This window comes from Oratosquilla oratoria, chromosome 38 (genome assembly GCF_046742065.1).
Source record: "Oratosquilla oratoria isolate Oo_2021 chromosome 38, ASM4674206v1, whole genome shotgun sequence".
NCBI classification, from domain to species: domain Eukaryota; kingdom Metazoa; phylum Arthropoda; class Malacostraca; order Stomatopoda; family Squillidae; genus Oratosquilla; species Oratosquilla oratoria.
The window spans coordinates 7397970-7420112 of record NC_134814.1 but is presented as its reverse complement, the minus strand read 5'-3'; the positions used below and the strand labels follow the sequence as shown (position 1 = coordinate 7420112).

At 39.7% G+C, this 22143-nt stretch overlaps 1 protein-coding gene across 1 annotated transcript in view; it reads right to left on the bottom strand.

Annotated features, from left to right (window-relative positions):
- LOC143019956 (uncharacterized) overlaps positions 1 to 22143 on the bottom strand; it is a 301496-nt gene that overhangs the window by 55939 nt on the left and 223414 nt on the right. The gene's annotated exons all lie outside the window — the stretch shown is intronic.

The following is a 22143-nucleotide window of genomic DNA, read 5'->3' as shown; positions in this document are numbered from 1 at the left end:
TGGTGCGGCGTTACTGTGATGCCGATACAGGCTGTGGTATGTAAGCCTCTTTTCATATCCTATTAATACTCATTACTCTGAGGCATCAATGTATTTGTACGGTGTGTAAAGGTGTTAAGCTATGCGTATTGTCTATTTAATATCAGAGGTTTATAAAGGCCTAATGGTCAATTTATATACATGTATAGGGAAAACATTGATTATTATTCTATGAATAAATCCAGACATTTGTATATATGTGTACCAGTCTGTCATATCTTTTGAAGACAGTTTCTCAGTTGTATAGATAATACAATGCTCAGGTCATATGTCTGTGTGAACGCATTAGTGGAACTATACACAGGACTGTCTTATTGATTCTGAATCCAAGGGTCTACGAAAACAAAAGACAGTCACTCAATAGTGTTATGGGAGTATTGATGTTTAGTCTGCTCTTGTTTGGTAAAATATCGTTCGTTTTGATTACATTTCGTTTCCTACATACATCTGTTCACTATTTTTTGGCCTATTCGCAACTGACCACCCGAGAAAATGCAATATTTAGGGATCTTAATAATTTTGTATCGCTAGCAAGTGTATCACTATTTCATATCACTCATGATTATTCGAAATCCTTCATTTCACGTTTTGCCGAGATACTATTCAATATACGCATTGTTGGCTTACAAGAAATACAATAATCTAATCAACTTTGTATTGATCCCATCGCTGTCAGACTTCCATTGAATGTACAATGTACAATGTACAATGTACAATATCTTCTTGCATTTCCTTCTTTCCCTTGGGATTCCAATGTCGTTCAGTTATGTCCTGGATATACGGGATATACAACGTGAGAGAGGGTTTGCTGTGTCTAACGGTTCGTCGAACGCGGTTCGACAGACACGTGTTTAAAGTGATGTGTGAACGTGTGGGGGTTTAACCAACGTGTTCGACAACCAAATACCCCGTTCACACGTTCACACATCACTTGAAACACGTGTCTGTCGAACCGCGTTCGACGAACCGTTAGACCGTGGTGTGCATAATGTTTGTGCCGCTGGTATATATCGGAATAAAGACAGTTTACAATGCTTTAGGACAGTGCCAAAGATGCCACCTCTTCTTCTTCTTCTTCTTCTTCTTCTTCTTCTTCTTCTTCTTTTTCTTGTTCTTTTTCTTCTTCTTTTTCTTCTTTTTCTTCTTCTTCCTCCTTCTCTTCTTCCTCCTCCTTCTCTTCTTCCTCCTCCTCCTTTTCCTCCTCCTCCTCCTCCTCCTCAAGGCTGAGCGACAGCCGGAGACTCGGATCTTCCGCCCGATGGCCTCTTCTGCCTCGGGGCTTCAAAAGCGTCTTCGTCAGGAGAGAAAGAGAGGCGGCGGCGGCGGGGAGGGGGGGGAGATGGAACACGAAGTCTCTCTCTTCGGGAGACGAACGTTCTTCGTGAGGGGAGGAAAGGTGAGTGGTAGGACAGGGGCGAAAAGGAGGAGTGGAAGGAGACGAATAGGAAAGAGATGGAGGAGGAGGGAGGAGAGGATTAAGTTGAGGTTGTGATTGATAGGAATAGAGTTGACGAAAGGGAGTTAGAGCTCGTAGCGGAAAGGCAAACGGTTGGGATAAAGGTTGATGGGGACAAAAGGGTGTTCTGGGGTCGGGTGCTATTCAATATAAGGTCCAGTACACACACTGTTACGTCACCTTCATCACTGATCTTTCTCTGCCGAAGACACAGTCCACAGCTGAATAAAGTTACCTGGCGGTAACTAGAACAGATGAAGTATTAGTAGTAATATTTATTTTTTTTTTTTTTTTTTTTTTTTTTTTTTTTTTTTTTTTTTTCTTTTTACTTCCAAGCTTACTGGGAGGTTCCGTGGGTTTGTGATTTTTGTTTTTGTTTTTTGTTTTACCTCACAAGTGCGCATAGAGTTGCATCTAAGTTCACCGGAGATTCCATGGTTCTGCAGGAGTTCACGGAAGTCGAACGTGGTCTCGGGAAGCTTGAAGGGATCAAAGGATATCTTCGAACTCCAGACACCGTTTCCTCATCTCCCAAGTGCATAACATTACCAGGTCACGTGTGCTCCTGCCCAGACGAAACTCACTTTTCACCACCGCCATAAGCTACTGCAAGTAACTCGCTCGACAGTGATTTGTTGGACTTCCGTAGCAACGGAAACAGCAACATTGATTCACATCAGCAGCAACCCGATAACTTGTCTGTCAGTCAACGGGGTATATGCTCTTAGTTCTTCACAGCATTCTATGCTCGGCGAATTTGTTGTGCAGTTTGGGTGGAGAGGGCGGACGCAGTTTGAGTGAGAGATCGATCTATAGATGATGATCTAAGAGGAGAAGATGATAGGGAAACACGGGCTAGATCAGGAACACTATACAGGGTGTCCATAAAGTCTGGACACATCGGTAAAAAGATAGATAAAAACTTAAAACAGTTTATTTCTAATATTTATTTTTATCTAAATGACATCTTCAGTATGTTTTCCATCATTTGCAATACAAATATTAATGCGTTTTACAAAATTTTCATGAACTTGATGCAATAAAATTTCGTTACCCTCAATTTTGGCACATTTGTCCGTAATTCGCCGAGTCAAGTGCATTAAGTCTGTTATTCTTACTGAGTACACTTTCTCCTTTAGCATACCACAGAAAAAGAAATTAGAATTTTTATATTAATTTCACTATAAATAAAAAATGTCCAATTATTCTGTGTCCAGACTTTATGGACACCTTGTAGCATTGACGTCTCGAATACAAGTCTTCTTAAGAGAGAAGTCGAAATGTCAACAATATTGTGTTTCTGATCCAACCGTATTTTCCTGCCATCATTTCTTGTCTCACTTTTATCCAGATAACCATCTCATTCAGGAGAAGGGAAGGTCATCTTCAGTGTCATCACAGATTCGTCTGGTATTTGTTACAATAGAAGGCAGGAAATGTACTTTAATAATAAGTGTTTTGAAACGCTATATATAAGTAAAGAAGTTATATACCACATTCATCTTGCAACTTATAAGTAAGCATAGTATATGTTTACTTTGCTTGTGGATGCATATCTGAGTATGTGAATGTATTTATAGATATGCATACTCAGGCATAGATGTGTGTATGCATATGACAGCATATATAAATGCACATTTTTTGTGTTCTTGGATGTATGTGAATAAACAATTTTGTATAGATGACTATATTTATACATACTTATATATTATAGATGTAAATGTGTATAAAGAAGTCTACAAAAGTCTACATTACATTAAAAACAGATTCTCCACCTAAATCATACGTTCTGGGTAAGTGAAAGCGAATAGACATTGGAACAGAGATACGCGGACAAAACAACGGGCTTTTTACAACCGCGTCAATAAACTCAGACCAAACGATGCAAAATGTTTTAACCTTCATCCTCCTCACTTGAGTCACATGTTTTTGATACATGTGGTACATTATTCTGCATGTATTGAATTCAGTTGCGGAAGATTGGCACAGCCTTAAGAAATAATCGGAATCAGGCGCGGGGATATGAAGAAGAGCCTATGACGTCATCGTGGGAGAGAGTGCAATGACATCATGTCGGATGGAGATGAAGTGGATCATATTCACCGATGTTGATGGACGCGATTATAATATGATCATAAAAAGATGTTGTGTGTGAACGCTTCCATTGACTTACACTGTAATTGAACCGCCGCGGTTCAAACCGCTAGTGTGAACAGGGCCTATATGTAGCCGCGTCCTATTTGACAGTCTCTGCACTCGCGTATTTAGAAATAGCGAACAATCGACTGTAACGAAATCTGCAGTTTATTCAGCCATCTATATTACCCTCCTTCTATACGTTAGCAAAGTCCGGATTTTTTATAGATCCCATATCATGGCATTAGAAGCTTTCTATATTCATTGTCTAAATGTATATTAGGATTCGCATGGAATGACTATGATTGCATACTACGCGTCACAGTACTATAGACCACAGGATGCGTTAGTATTAAGTCCTTATGATACAAAGACAGCTTTTTTTTGGGTAAGTTGCGTTAGAAAAATGACCGTAAATTAAGTGGCAAGAGAGATTTTACACGGCAAATCTACAGAAGAAAGATACTCTCCTAGAAGGCATATGAAAAGGTATAAAAGATCACATTCACGATATTTTTAGAAATGCGAAACACCGGCTGGTAGACTGGAAACTCTTGCCTAGGCGGAGGGCGTCAAATCAAAGTGGGTTCCTCACAAAAGAACAGATGAAAAGCGGGAGGAAAAGACAAAGCCGGAACCTTCTGGTTCCTGGAGAAGTCTTACATGTCCTACACATGTCCTACACATGTCCTGAACGCGGGGGAGGCTGCTTGTCCACCCTCGGTATACAAAGACACCAACGTCACTAAAACCAATTCATTCTTTCACACTTTACCTGGAGAGGGGATGGAAGGATCTTATTCAACGCGGTTACAATCTGATTCGTTCTATGCAGAGGAGATTTCCTTCGGATGAATGAAATTGTTAGCGTAAATAATAGAGTCGAAAAACGCATCGAGAAGATCAAAACTGGTCTTTCGTTCCTCCACATTCTGTGACGTCATTGGTCTGAAGTTCGTATGACGTACAAATGTGGACACACAAATCTGAATAGGGGTATGTTCGTAGTACGCATATATACCTTTCGTTGTTACAGAATATTTGATAGTTTTCTATATGGAGTGGCTTCTGGTGCGATATTGTAGTAATGGAACAACAATAACGATGATCTTTTTATAGTAATATATGGGTTGCGTTTAGATGTCTTCTACAAGTATGTGAACATTACTTTCACACATTATGCATGGGCCGTTTTCTGTCTAAGTATATTTAGCTTTTCTAATAATTTTTCGTATGTCATCAATATTCATTTGGGTAACATTTTTCGGTTTGTGAATCTCTCATTTGTTTCCTTAATTCTATTTTGGAAGGACTTAATATATTATTCCATTAGATTTTTGATCCCCCCAAAAAAGTGTGTGCGTGTGTGTATGTGTGTATGTGTGTGTGTGTGTGTGTGTGTGTGTGTGTGTGTGTGTGTGTGTGTGTGTGTGTGTGTGTGAGAGAGAGAGAGAGAGATAGAGAGTGAGAGAGAGAGAGAGAGAGAGAGAGAGAGAGAGAGAGAGAGAGAGAGAGAGAGAGAGAGGTCTCAGGGCGACCTTTGGTCTTCGAGGTGCCTGGCGGGTCAGAGCGTCGCTTTTTGCGGCGGAGGTCGAGATGATGGCAGTTCGAACTCTGGCGCTAGCGAGTTGGACCAAGGGCATAATTAATTAAATTCCAGGCTACAAATTCCTCTGTAAGGGGAATCGTCCTAGTCTCCCGTAAGGTGGAGTTCGCGACGATCGAATTGTCATAAGATATACGTGTTTGTTTGCTCTTGACTCATCTACGGCTAGCCCCCTTAACCCTTTCAGCGGTTGCGTCACAGCATCTGTGCCAGTACTTAAATCCATCTCTGGTGGGTATGGCACACGTTCTGTGCCAGAAAGATTTTTTTTTTTTTTTTTTTTTTTTTGAGTACTGATTCTTCCCATCACGTCTCTAAGGGGATAATCATATTTTCCATCCATACCTACTTTATCTAGTATTTTTTACACAGTGTTCCAGTCATAATCAATCACGAAATTAGTAAAAAGGAGTAATTTGTGTAGGCAAATATAACTGCGGCTGTATGGCGGTATCTGGCATCTTACCTGTCACTGAGTCGAGGCCACGCCCACCACGTTAGTTGCAATCAAGATGTCAAAGGGGTACTGTTACGAATTTGATGAGCAGGACGATGTTATGCTTCTAAGCGACAATGACTCCTTATATGGTTCTGATGGCTCTCATCAGTCCGATCGTCTATATATAAACGAAGAATTACTTTATGAAAGCGGTAAGTAACGCCTATTTTTTTTAATAAATTGATGTGTTAATAAAATTGTTTCAGTTGACGTTTATCATAGTCTAATAAGCCATAAAATTACTTTATGTGCAATGCTGTACGACTTCCGAATCATACACATTTCCAGACCATGCCAGTGAGGATTCCATAAATGGCACAATAATAACACCAGGGTCAAAGCGTGTTAGAGTTAGGAGCGAAGAATCAGGTGAGTTTAGTAATTTAGGTAAACGGGAGTTAGATTATTCATTCAGAAATACTGTTCATTCATTGAGAAATAGAATAGTTACCTAGCTTTTATACGTCTAGATTATCAGCATAGGGCAAAGGACATAAGCATCGAATTACGAGTTCAGAATATGAAATTTATTATTTCGAAAATTTAGCTTCAGTAATAGAATAAAAAAAACTTACACGGGAGGTGAGAACTCCGCTTTACAAATATAAGAATTTTGATGAGATTTACATTTTTTATTTATTAGAGGTCTATAAATTCCATATTATTTATTTCTAACACCTTATTAACTCATTAATATAGATGACATGTATCAATATACATACAATATACCCGTCAACATGAACCCACGAAAAACAGCTTAGGCAAAAGGTAAGCGACATTACGTCACTGCTAACCGTCGTTGCTGTCTTGCCTGTAAGAAAGTGTAACGGTTGACGTTCTGGTCCACGGCATTATTCTGATCAAGCTAAATAATTTCCTTTGCTCATTTCGTTTTAATTCTCTTCGTAGGGAAAACTTTTTTATTTTCAAATAAGATATTCTTGTCACTGTAACAGTGCTCGCCGTGGCTTTCAACGTTACTTTGGCTTCTATCATGAAGGTTTTTCCTGATCATAGGTTTCAGTCCCGCAACTCCTAATCTATTATGATTTTGTTGCAAATGCTTATACCACTGTTGATTTATTATCAACGTTCTAGAAAAGTAACATTTAGTCTAAACTTTTTTTGTAGTCGAGTCCACTGCAACCGTAGGTGCTTCTACAAGCGGAGAGGATGCAGCTACAGCGAGAGGCTGCCTGGTTTGGGAGCACGTACAGCCGCGGGAGAACTCGGCAATTGATAGGCTTGAGACCCCAAGATGGAGTTCCAGCAGATTCACTCCAACTTTATTTCCTTTCACAGAGGATGTAGGAATATCTGATGAGTGTACTGTTACTGATGACTCAGAAGAATTAGAGTATTTCCTTGAATTTTTTGATAACAACCTTGTGGAAAAAATTGTACAAGAAACTAATAGTTACAATGATTTCCTAATGCAGACTAAAACATTTCCATTATATAGTAGAATACGCAAATGGGTTCCTACTAACATAGATGAGATGTACGTTTTTCTCGGTATGGTAATGGCTATGGCTCATGTAAAGAAGAACAGAATGAAAGATTACTGGGCAAAAGATTCCCTGTTTTCAACTCCAGGATTCACACAATTTATGACCTATGACAGATTTTTACTAATGCTGAAGCATTTACATTTCTGTGATAACAGGTCACAAATGGAGGGTGACAAGTTAGCAAAAATTAGAATTGTATTAGAAGATATTAGAGAAAACATTTTTCCTCCAAATTCAAACCATTCCGTGATCTTTGCATTGATGAAAGTCTTGTTCTGTGGAGGGGTAGACTATCATTTCGTCAGTTCATGCCTCTAAAACGTCATAAGTTTGGGATGAAACTTTTCACTCTCTGTGATGTAGAGAGTGGCTACATTTTGGATTTCATACTGTACACTGGTGGTGGCACAGATCTGAATTTTGACAGTGAACTAGGCTATTCGGGATCAGTGGTAAAAACAATGATGATGCCTTATCTGGATAAGGGACACAATTTGTATATGGATAGTTGGTACGCTAGTCCTACATTGTTTCATTTTCTTCATGGCCACCAGACTGGTGCATGTGGAACGGTGCAGGCCAGAAGGAAAAAAATGCCAGCGTTTCCAAATGTAAGGCGTGGTGAAATGATGTCACTTCACAATAACGGAGTAATGTGTATAGAATGGCGTGACAAGCGTGTTGTACATACATACTAACATCAATACATGCAGACGAAATGGTAAACACAGGTAAACGAAATCATGCTACTGGAGATCTAATCCAGAAACCTGCTGCTGTAGTTGAATATACACATAAAGCCAGAAGCGTTGATATGGTTGACACGATGATCAGCAATGTTGATTGCATGAGAAAGTCTCAAAAGTGGTACAAAAAACTATTTTTTCATATTCTTGACATGACTGTCCTAAATTCATATTATATGTTTCTAGTAAGAACAGGAAATAAGCCACCATTTGCAGATTTCAGTAAAGCAATTATAAGGCAAATCATTGTAAGATTCAGTCACCATACATATAACAGGAGACCAGGCAGAAGTCCAAATGTTCTTTCAAATCCGACAAGACTAGTGGCACGGCACTTCCCTTCGGAAGTCCCTGCTTCAAATGGCAGCTCTAAGCCGCGGAGGCGTTGCCATGTATGTGCACACAGTGTCAGACGCAATAGAAAACGCCAAACTACGCACTGGATGTGTAGCGAGTGTGGTGTAGGTCTTTGTCTCCCAGAATGTTTCCGAGAATACCATACTTTGGCCAACTTTTGAGGAGAGAATAAATGGTGACAAAGGCAAGACTTATGTAGGGGAACTGTGATATAATGTGATATATAGTTTATGTTCTGTATCTAAAAATGACACATCCACATAGTACTGCATTACCTTATTTTTGTATCCTCACATTTGCCTGACATCCTTTTCATGTAATATGATATATAGTTTATGTTCTGTATCTATAAATGATACCTCCACATAGTACTGCATTACCTTATTTTTGTTTCCTCACATTTGCTTGACTTCCTTATCATCTATAGAAGATACACAGGAGTTATGTATCCAGATATATTTTGTATTTGTATATTCAGTGGAATTTACAACCACACACACATGGTAGTTGAGGGTCATCGAACATCTGCTGCATTTTTAGGGTGTGCTGGCGCGAGCCGATGCTTAGAATTGGAATAAAACCTTCCGTAAGGTGACATCCTTTATACTGTTTACGCCAGGATGGTTGACCATATAGCAATTGAGAGGGTGATATGCATTGAGAATTTAGAGAGTTCAAAGAAAAAAACTACAGTTTGCGTTTGAACTAAAAAAAAAAGAGACTACACGTGGTAAGTTCGAATCTTTCTCATAAAACTCATCTAATAAATACATTTAGTAAATACACTTACATGCATACGTCTGTACACTCATCATTACTTGTGCTTGATAGCCAACTTATCTATAAGTCGTGCCTTTACAATCGCCTACATTTTTTCTCAACTATATACGAGACGAGTGCATGCTCCCTCTTTATATATATAGATATATATATATATATATATATATATATATAATATATATATATATATATATAATATATATATATATATATATATATATATATATAATATATATATATAATATATATAATATATATATATATATATATAATATATATATATAATATATATATATATATATAATATATATAATATATATATATATATATATATATATATATATAGCCATACATACATGAATAATGACAGTGTGTACTTCTTGTAGTTGACGAATCTGATGGGGTAACACCACATCTGAATTGCCACTAGTGTTTTGAGTTACTGTATGCTACTGACGATTCTGTTTCTTGTGGCAAGAGAAAGATGACCATCTATTTTTTCATATGGTTAGTCATGACTGCGTATTTCCATTAGTCTGACCAAGTAAAATGTACCTGTGTATATGTAATAAAGCACAATCTGATTATACATATTTTCATTAGGGTGACGAAGTAAAAGTATCTATGTATATGCTCAGATATTTATTTTATCTGATAAAGAACGCACAATTTGATTGAGTTAATTGTACGGCATTCTACCAAAGAGGAAGGGCAGCCTACATTCACCGCGTTACCGTTTACAAATTCTCATACATCTGGCAGCGCGGGTAAATCAAACCAGCAAACCACTGGGGGGTGCGAACGGACTTTCGAATTATCACGCTGAAAGGGTTAAAGGTGGAAAGGATCTTTGGTATATGTACTGATACAAGCATGTACTATTTTGAACAATATTTTTCCTTAAAAGTTTGACGTGTAACGTTCGGTGTATGTCTTCATTTTCTTTACAGTTTCACGGTTATGAAGAGTATCTATGCTTAACATGTGAGTTACACTTTATTCATCAACTTGATCCGATTCTCAAGCTAGTTCGTTGCAGCATTTTCGTTGCTTGAATTTTTCTCATTCTTATTGATTGTTCCAAATACTAACATATTCTTCTTTTTTTATCTTCAGTTTACTAAATAAATTTTCTTATTCATTTCCATATTTGTGTTATCATTTCATGCATAATAAAATACTTGTTCAAGGTTTTCAATATGAAAGCCTATCTTGCTTATCAACTCTTGATTCAAGTTTTGTTGAATATCAGATACATTCCCTTCAAACTGGCTTTCTTTATTCTATCATATCTTTATTGCGTTTCAATGTATTTTTATTCTTTTTTGTTACGATATCTTTATGATTCGATGGTAACCTGAGCTTCTTTCTGTTCATGGAAAATTTACAGCATTACTGCATTATTTGACATATGACATCCCAAACCGATTTATAATTTCCTAAAAAATTTCCTTCACGATATTCATTTCCATCCTTGTTTCAATAATTACTTCTTCTATTTCAAAAGTTCTCCTTATTTTATATTTTTTGGTTTTGTTTTGTTATCATTTGTCTGTTTGATTCTCATTTATCATTAATTATATGTCAATTTATTATTACTTACTATTTACCTGTTTATTATTTAACTATACCTATGCATTTATTTATGTATTTCATTTGTTATTTACAGTATTATAGTTTTTATTTATTCATTTATTATTATCATGATTTTTTTCGCATTCGACCTAGATAAGGACCAAAAGGTCTCCTGTCGGCATGCTCCGCCTTTGTAATCCTTTGTAATCCTTATTCTTCTAGTCAGGCTAATCCTAGATGCATTACCTATGTTTACATCTTTTGGCTGCAATATTTTTCTCATCTAATCATACCTATTCAGTGAAGAGGACTTGGATAAGGAGCTACCTAGTTTAAACCTTTTTGGCCTTCCCCTGTTTCATATGTTAAGAGTGACGAAGCTGTCGCTTTACTCAACCACGTAGGTATTGAGCTGTAATATACTTTTTATTTTATTACAGTAATTTAACATTCTAAACAGTAATTATCCACGATTGCCCAGCGTTATATCAAAGATAAATAGAACCCTTCAATGTCACACTTTAATGACACTCATAACTATTTAAACAAAAAACATTTCAAGAATGTCTACATCTGGTCGCACCCGTTGTAACTCGACCTGCAACGTCGAGTGTATAGGTTCAGTTATCATTAATCATTATCACTTTGAATTAGAGATGCGACAGGCTCTGCTTTGATGTTTTTATCAGCTATGTCAAAACAAAAACTATCGCTGGTAATGGATTTGTGTGCCCACCGTTGCATGACTTACTATTATTATTCCTAGGATATTTGGAAGTGTGGGAATAGACTACAAAATGTTACAATAGTTGCAAACGCTACGAGACAGATGGATATAGAGTTAATAGACTTTGACCTCAAAATACCTTCTGATCAGGACAAGATTGGGTATAGTTTAGGCTCAACTTAAAGGATGGAATTAGAAACAATGTCCTTGAAAACCTTCATGGAAGGGAGGGAATAAAGAACAGTGAGCACAACACTAAATGGAAGTGAGTAACGAAGTTCCACAGGGATCAGTAGAAAAACCTGTCATGTTTCTTATTTACATAAATCATTATTCAACAGAAGGATAGAGCAATACATAAACATACTTGAAGACGGCTAAAAGCCTTGTGGTCAGATTTAGACATGACTAAATTAGTGTAAAAACAAGGTTGTGCCATACAAAGGAATCCTAATCGTTGCGTTCCTAAGCAAAAACCGATGACATCGTTTCCAGTGACTGGGCGCCTCTACTGTATTTTTCAACCATTTCCATAATGTATTAACTTTTTTGGTCAACCCACTAAACTACACCACAATATATGTATATATATATATTAATATATATATATATATATATATATATATGTGCGCACACATACACACAAATATATACGATATATATATATATATATATATATATGCGCACACATATATATAAATACACGCACACACACGCACACACGCACAGTGTATATATATATATATATATATATATATATATATATATATATATATATATATATGCGCACACATATATATAAAATACACGCACACACACGCACACACGCACAGTATATATATATATATATATATATATATATATATATATATATTATATACACACACACACACACACACACACACACAACACACACACACACACACACACACACACACACACACACACACACATATATATATATATATATATATATATATATATATATATGTGTGTGTGTGTGTGTGTGTGTGTGTGTGTGTGTGTGTGTGAGTGTGTGTGTGTGTGTGTGTGTGTGTGTGTGTGTGCATACATATATCTTCTCTGTCAGTTTGAAAGAAACTTAATTACAGAGTAATTTTTCCGAAAGAATGTCGACGGCTGTACAAATGACTAATTAAAGGTAGTTGAGCTTGAGAAACAGGGTGGCAAATAGGACTCTCAAACCGGCGGAATGAGTCATTTTAAGCCAATGTAGCCATAACGACTCTTTAAGGTCTTTGGGTAGACTCACGTGACCATATCTACGTATTCGTGCGAGCACACACACACACACACACACACACACACACACACACACACACACACACACACACACACACACACACACACACACACACACACACAATTACGTATGGGGTTGTGTATATATGTGTACTCATAATTAACTGTGCATTGTAGGCTACCTTTTATACTCGGTATGCCCCGTCTTGTGATGTAATAATGGTCTACAGTAGCTTCATAGTAACCAATTGTCCTTTAGAACTTGTGAAAGCTGTGTCCAAATACCATTTCCACGGGCGTTTCTGGATTTAGTATAACTCTTTGTTCCTTTTATCCCAGCTCCTTTTTGTACCTTATATCCTTGCATCTTGTCTCACTTCGTACATAAACACCATTGGACGAAGCCCTCTTAACCAGTAAATACATTTAACTGAATGGATCTGCACAATATACATAACTATCCCTCCTCTATCTTCTTTACTTTAGTGTTGCAATCTTATCTCGTGATTCATAAAGGCTTTGGGCCACGTGCCAGACCCGTGATCGACAACTAGTTTCTTCTGGATGAGAGCTGAAGGGTCATAGAATGGTCGATGTATAGGCAATGTTGTGACATTGTGCACAAGCACCACAGTCCCCTTGATCAAAGAGGATAATGCCGACTTGCAGTGGTAATGATACCTTCAAGCCGTGTGTGGGGTTCAAACTCGGACTATTCGCGTGAGAGTTGACGACGTAAGCCATTACACCAACAAGTCGTGTGTGTATGCGTGTGTGTTTACATGTGTGCATGTGTGTGTGTGTATGTACATGTTCGTGTGTGTGTGTGTGTGTGTGTGTATGTGTGTGTGTATATGTGTGTATATGTGTGTGCGTATGTGTTTACGTGTGTGTGTATATGTGTGTATATGTGTGTGCGTATGTGTGTACATGTGTGTGTATGTGTGTACACGCCCGTGTGTGTGTGCGCGCTATGTGTGTGTGAGCGCGCGTGTGTGTACGTGTGTGTGTACATGTGTGTGCGTACGTGTGTACATGTGTATGTGTGTACGCGCGTGTATGAGTGCGTGTGTGTATGTGTGTACATGTGTGTGTATATGTGCGCGCGTGTGTGTACGTGTTTATACATCATGATGGCCACGGACATGGGTCGTCTATTTGGTTAGTCTATCGGTAGATCGTCTTGGGATCCCCCAACTGCCGCGAGAAGTCCTTGAGGGAGGCTGAACCACCTGCGTCTTTTGCCACAGCTGCGAGAGGACCTAGACCACCTGCTCCTTATGCCACAGCTGCAGCAGCTGTGCAGCTGTACTATACACGAAGTGTCCAAATTCCGCTCTCATGTTCCACTCTCGTACCTTTTTTCCGGGTCAACGTTACCAAGAACCAGACCGACAAAAGACACAAAGGAAGTGTAAATAGACGGACAGAGTGACAGATGGAGGCGTGGCTAGATAAACGGACGGATGAACGGACGGGCACGGACAGAAGTAGCGGAATGGAGAGGTAAATTGATAGACAGGTAGACAGAGGAATTGGGGTTGGGGGACGGGTACCTTATGGGAAGAAGAAGAGAAGAAGAAGAAGAAGGAAGAGGAAACGAGCGAATAAGAGTATATAAACACAGGAAGGGGATGAGGACAGATTGTCCACGGGTTCCCTTTCTGTCTGCCAATGGGGGTTTCCCTTCATGCCAACAGCTGAAGACTCTCATGAACAGGAAGTAAAAATATTAACTCACTTTATTACGATCCTGTTCAGGATATTCTTATCTTGGTCAGTGCGAAACGGTTTAATTCGTTTGAGGGAAGGGATAGGAGGGAGGGAAGGGGGAGAGGAAGAGATTAAAAGAAAAAAAAAATCTTGAAAGACTGAAACACCGTTTTTGTCCCAACCTGCCCCTCGCAATGGCTAAAAGAAAAGAAAAGAGAAGAAAAAATAAAAGAAAAAGAAAAGAAGAAGTAGGCGAAGAAGGAAAAAAGAAGAGAAAAAATCTGACAGGAAGGGGAAGGGGAAGGGGAAGGGGAAGAAGAAGAAGAAGAAGAAGAAGAAGAAGAAGAAGAAGAAGAAGAAGAAGAAGAAGAAGAAGAAGAAGAAGAAGAAGAAGAAGAAGAAGAAGAAGAAGAAGAAGAAGAAGAAGAAGAAGAAGAAGAAGAAGAAGAAGAAGAGGAAGAGGAAGACGAATGAGGAGAAGAAGGAAAAAAAAATCTGACAGGAAGGCCATCCGCGTGTTCTGTCAGGAATTCCTTCGTCCTTCTTTCAGACTCTTTGCTTTACCTGTCGCTGTTGCCGCCCCCAGACGAGTTTATTAATTTGAAGAACCTCCCCCCCACCCTCACGCTTCCTCCCCCCATCCTCTCCCACCTCCTCGCCTTTCCTTACACGCAACAGGAGGTAGCTATGGTTTGGAGGAAGACGATAGAAGGAAGAATGTAGGGAGGTGAGGAGGAAAAAAAATACAAAATAAGAAAATGATAAAGATGTTCAAATGTGAGTTACATTGTGAAGAGAAAAAAGAAAAGGAAAAGTGGGAGGAAAAGGAGGAGAAGAAGAAGGAGGAGGAGGAAGAGGAAGAAGAGGAGGAAATGGAGGAGGAAAGGGAGTGGGAGAGAGAGAGAGAGAGAGAGAGAGAGAGAGAGAGAGAGAGAGAGAGTATGTGTGTGTGTGTGTGTATGTGTGTGTGTGTGTATGTGTGTGTGTGTGTGTGTATGTGTGTGTGTGTGTGTGTGTGTGTGTGTGTGTGTGTGTGTGTGTGTGTGTGTGTGTGTGTGTGTGTGTGTGTGTGTGTGTGTGTGTGAGAGAGAGAGAGAGAGAGTAGAAAAGGAAGGTGATGAGGTAGATTAAGAGAAGTGACAGAATAGGAAAAGGTCTGAAAAGGAAGGGGAGAAAATGACAGCTACGGAGAAAGGCAAATAAAAGAAAGATGCGGCGATAAATAGGAAGAAATCAAGTGATAAAGAGGAGAAGGAGGAGAGATGAGGAACTGCACGTTGTGGTATCCTACTCGGGAAATACCAAGAGATAACTTGACTGGTCCTGGTCCTCCTCCTCCTCCTCTTCCTCTTCTTCCTCCTCCTCCTCCTCCTCCTCTTCCTCTTCTTCCTCCCGCCTCTGTTCCTGCTCTTGCTCCTGCATCTGCTTCTCTCTCTACTATCTCCTTTACCTCATCTTCCTCCTCCCCCACTTCCCCTCTTCTTCTTCTTCCTCCCTCTTCCTCTTCCTTCTCCTCCTCTTCCTCTTCTTCCTCCCGCCTCTGTCCCTGCATCTGCTTCTCTTCCTACCATCTCCTTTACCTCCTCCTCCTCCTCCTTTCCCACTTTCTCCTCTTCCTCTTTCTCCCTCCTCCTCTTTATCCCTTCTTGCTCCTTCTCATCCTATTGCTTCCCTCTTCTTCTTCCTCCTCCTCCTCCTTTCCTCCGCCTTTTTATTTTTTCATCTACCTTTTCCCCTTCTTCCAATCTCTCCCTTTCCACCTCCTACTGCACCTTTTCTAAATTTCCTTCTCTTCTTGCTCCTCCCCGTCCTATTCCTCCTCTCCTGTCTTTCCTACCTTCTCCTTTATCTCCTCCTCTCCCTCTTATCTTTTTTTAGTCGTGTTTCCTCAAAGCCTTCCTTTGGTCTCCATCCACATTTCTTTTTACTTCCCTCCATGTCTCTATTACACTTGATCTTTCTCTCCCTCTTTCACCAATTTTTTTTCCTCCTCCTCCTCCTCCTCCTCCTCCTCTTCCTCCTCCTCCTCCTCCTCCTCCTCCTCCTCCTCCTCCTCCTTCCCGTGCCTTACTCATACTCAAGTCTGACCTTTCACCGGTTTGGTCTGTGTTTACCTTCGTCCCAGCTCCTACATCCCCATTCTTCAATTTTCTTCCTAATCATTTCTTTTCGCGATCCATTTTCTCTCTCGATTTTTTTCTCCTTTTTCTTCTCTTGCTCCTTCTTCTTCTTCTCCTTGACTCTTCTCTTTCTTATCTCCCTCCTCTCATCCACTCCCATCCCCTCTCTTCCTCTCTCCTCCTCCTCCTTCCTTCCTCTCCCCTTACATTCCTTTATGTCACCTCTCCTGTCTTCTTTCCTCTCCTCTCTTTTCCTCCTCTCCTCTCTTTTCCTCTAATATCTCTGACTCCTCTATCAATCCCCGTTATCTCTACAAAACCCTGTTTTACCCATACCATCCTCCATCTCCTCCTCCTCCTCCTCACTCCTCCTTCATCCTCTTTGGTCAATGTTGAATATATGATTTTCCTCCTCCGCCTCTTTCTTCGAACTGGGGTTTTCCTTGCTCACAAGTTTATATAGAATGCCTCTGCAAACTTGCCTCCATGCGTGTACGTGCACAATCGAGTTTCTAAAGACAGACAGAGACGCTTGGGTAGTGTACAGAGAAGTCTCACGAGCCCGTATGCACACATACATACACACACACACACACACACACACACACACACACACACACACACACACACACACACACACACACACACGCATGCACGCACGCACACACATGCGTGTACATGCACGCACAAAAAGAAACATACACACAAACACACACACACACACACACACGCACACACACACACACACACACACACATACACATATCCATGCATGCATACACACACACACACATACATCCATTCATGCACACGCACACACACATACACACACACACACATTATATATATATATATATATATATATATATATATATATATATATATATATATATATATATATATATATATATATATAAAATGGAACAAATCACTCGTTACAATGAATTCTTTCAAATAGTCAACCCGGCTATCTGCTATGATATGTTAACATTTTCTGAATTCAACTAAATTGTTACTGCATAATGGTTCATATTTAAATTCCACAGAATCTTACATCTGAGTACTAACAACTGTGTACTGACCTGATAATTAATCAAGACCGTAAAATGTAGCAGTGATGCCCTCAAATTGTTAAATCAAATATACATTACTGATCAGATGATGTAGGAAGAAGCTACTGATATCGTCTCTTACGGGGTACTCACTGTTTGCGTTTTATGCCGCCAAAATTTGAGAGACTTAAGTGACACCTTTATGGACCAGAGTTACACGGCATTATAATATAGATTTATCTCCACAAAAAAAAAAAAAAAAAAAAAAAAAAAAAAAAAAAAATCTTGTGACATCTAATATCCCTTCTCCCTACTCTATTTATACACTGAGAGTTTTTCCCCCTAATAAGGGAGGTAGCCAAATCAGAGGTACGTACCTATTCCACCCATTCTTCTCCCTTCTACCACCCCCTCCACCCCTGCCCAACTTGGCTCCTCCTGGATGATGGGAGTGATACGGTGCCCAAGAATAGAAACGGTGATTATTGTCCGGAAAATCCTTAAGAAGGAAAGTCACTGATAGTCCACCTCATGTGCAACAACAAACAATGGATTCTGCGGTCAACGTGTGCTACAACCCACGGCGTTGATGTAATGACTATCATTTATTTTATATCATTTGTTTGTTTTGTTATAATTTTTCTGTTTATTGTTATTTGCTTGATTCTCATTTATTATTAGTTATATGTCAATTTATTATTATTTACCATTTACCTGTTTGTTTATTACTTAACTATACCTATACATTTATCTATGTATTCTATTTATCATTTACATTATTGAATTTTTTATTCATTAATAAATTTATTTATTTATTTATCCTTATTATGATATTTTTCGCATCCGACCTAGATATGGACCAAAAGGTCTCCTGTCGGACTGCTCCGCCTTTGTAACCCAATTGAACATCTCAGACTTGGAGGATAAAAACCATCGAAAAGCGAAGGAGTTGGCAAGCTCGTGGGCAGCTTTATCAGAGACAGACTCTGGCCTGCAGCCAGGAAACCTAACCTTTAGGCCCCTTTCACACTAGGCAACTAGTGACCGTCACTAGTGGCTGTCACTAGTTGCCTAATGTGAAAGTCTCGGGCAACTGCAAGCAACCAGTGACTGTCACCGAGTTGTGGAATCCTTTCTCATCATCTCATTAGTCGAAAGAATGGCATCAATGGAGGAGGTGCTTCTGTTGGCTTTGATGGTCAAGAAAAAGAGACGGTCGGTGACGGCAACTGCCAGTGACGGTCACTTGTTACCGGAGCGGGCAACAGCCATAGCCTGTTGCGCAACCGGGCACCCGCAGTGACGTAGTGTGAAAGGCTCAATTTAAAATAATGGTAGGCAATTAGTGACCGCCATTAGTTGCCTAGTGTGAAAGGAGCCTTACAGAACAATCTTCACTGATCCTTCAGAAGTAACATTGTGTAAATTGTACTCAACCTTTATCTGATATCCAGACTCCAGCAACTCATACGATTGTGGACTTATCAATCCGACGAGTGAAAAATTTGTGGCCACGAGTGAATTCTGGGAATTCTTCGGTGGCTGGTTAGCACAAGGATGGCGAGTACGAGTACTTTGCCGCAGGAGACAGCGAGTATCGGGCGGGTAGGGAAGGCGAGTGTGATCGCTATCTAAACAGCATGCAAATTTCTTAGGGCGACCACGCCCCATGACCACTTCCACGAGATTAGCCGGAAATGAAAGTGCGCACACGTATGTATATATAAATCCGTAGAGGGATATATACATATATAAGTACACAAATATAGTCACATATGCATTTATACGTACACACATGCGCATTTATATATACACACACAAGCATGCACTTATACTCATCACACACACACACACACACACACACACACACACACACACACACACACACACACACACACACACACACACACACACACACACACACACACACATACAAGCACACACACACACACACACACACACACACACACACACACACACACATACACCGACTCGGTGGCACAGTTGGTAGAGCGCTGAACTGGGAAGCAGAAGTGCTCCCAGTAGCCAGTTCGAATCCTGCCCAGGGCCGAAATTATTTCGGTATCGCTGTGCCTCGGGTCGTTACGGAGGGGTTTGTGTGTGCAAGGTCATAGCATTACCCATAGATCGGACCTACGAGCTCTGAGCTCTCTTCCAGGAGGGAAATAGCTGTCGATCACGAGTCAAACACTATAACAAAACAACAAGTGAACACACACACACACACACACACACACACACACACACACACACACATACACACACACATACATACACACACACAAACACACATACACACACACAAACACACACACACATAAACACATAAGCACACACAAACACACACTCAAGCACGCACACCCACACGCACAAACGGCTCAGTGGTAGCGTTTGCAACCGCTACTCCAGCGGTCTGAATTCGATTCCCGCCTAGGGAAAAAGAATCGGTATCACTGTGCTTCGAGCCGGCACTCCAACTATCGTGGATGATGAGTTGTGTGTGTGTGTGTGTGTGTGTGTGTGTGTGTGTGTGTGTGTGTGTGTGTGTGTGTGTGTGTGTGTGTGTGTGTGTGTGTGTGTGTGTGTGTGTGTGTGTGTGTGTGTGTGTGTGTGTGTGTGTGTGTGTGTGTGTGTGTGTGCGTGCGCACGTGCTTACGTGTATGTTGTGAGCATATTTGATTGTGTATGTGTACGTATGAGAGAGATAAAGATAGAGAGATTGATAGATAGATAGATAGAGATGGATGATCGTGATGGTATTAACTCCGTCACTAAAAGCGTTATCACATTGGGCTATTTTTCCTCCGATTGCTGGAGCAAATTTGCAGCCCGTAGCTTGTGGGAAGGAAACATTCTATATACTGTTGAGACAAAAAAAAAAAAAAAAAAAAAAAAAAAAAATTTGCCATAGTGATTTTACGGCAGAAAAAGTTGTGGAGGTGGGGGGTGGGGGTTTACCGCCAATTAACTGGGGGTTGAAGGAAAAAATTGCCCAGCGGTGCGACGAAGTGGTGGTGCTGCTTGATTCAGATAAGGTCAGCTGGGAATTTCCCACCATTATGTTTATCAGCCCTCCTCCTTCCGAGACTCTACCTCACACTAAAGTGAAATTTTGCTTCCCCACAGTCTGCAATGATATTTTGGGTCCAGTTTGGTTTCCCCATTGCTCTCGCTTTCTTCTTGTAAGTTCCGCGAAGTTGTCTTTGTACCCCCCGTTGAGCCGTCCGTTAATGACCGTTACCGGTGACGTCATACGAAATTTGAATCCTGTCATCAGCCTTAACCCTCCCCTGTACCCGGTGCACATAAAATCTTTACTTAAAACCAACACTAGACCACTTGACTCAGTTTAAAGGAAAACTTGATATTAAACGGAGTTATTAATATATCAGAGTAATTCAAGAGAGTGTATTTGTATACCATATGATTTAGCTCCCTGAGGCTTTCTTTGTATATTTTTTTATGGTCGGTTAGACTAAAAACATTGGCGTTGAGGTGGTAATCTAACACGCGATCACAAAATCCTCTTTCACTTTTGGGGAAATTGAGCAAGTCACCTTTACCAGTTCGTCTGGCATTAAGGAAGAATACATTTCACATTTACTTAGAAAAACAATAAATTTTATTATTCAGTTCCAAGAATTGTTTTTTCACTTTATGCACAGAAATGAATCAGATATTTCAAAACTCATGCTTGAGAGGTACAAGACAGCGAATTCATGGAGACACGCAGTGACAGTCCGACACACTTTCTCGAAAAAAGAAAAAAGAAGAAGAAAAAAGGGGAGAAGAAGAAGAAGAAGAAGGGGAAAAGAAGAAAAAAGAACAAGAAAAAGAAAAAAGAAGAAAAAAGAAGAAGAAAGAAGAAGAAGAAAAGGAAGAAAGAAGAAGAGGAAGAAAGAAGAAGAGGAAAGGAAAACATCGTTGGCTTGAAGGTTTCTCGGAATGTTTTGCATATGCCGCATACATATTACTCAATTTAAGTAAACACAAAAAAAAACCTTACAACAAATCAATGATCTAACTTGAGATATAATAAATTTCGGTTGCTGAGTGTGAGTTTACTAGTGGCATCTGCCACATTCTTTACAAACAACCACACAAGAGGAGACACAGAACAACAAGTTACTATCAAGCTTAGGACATAACACACGCTAAAGACTTATATTGGAGGAACTGGTAGCTTCAAACATGATAGTTCTTAGGAACTAATGTGTGAAAACTTGATAGAATCTTGGAATATCTTAGGCAAGCACTGCAATTAGAACAGCTGTGTTTCAGAGTAGCGTATATGGAGTGATAGGCAAATCACTTGATAACTGGGTTTCTGGTGGTAATAACTAAGTTGGTGACATACTGATTAAGATTTTGTGAGTTAAGTTAAATGAAGTCTAACGAGGGTATCTCTCAATACAGGTGCAAATAACTAGTTAACATTAGTGCATCAATGTATGAGAGTATTAATAAGGTTATCCTCTCTCTCTCTCTCTCTCTCTCTCTCTCTCTCTCTCTCTCTCTCTCTCTCTCTCTCTCTCTCTCTCT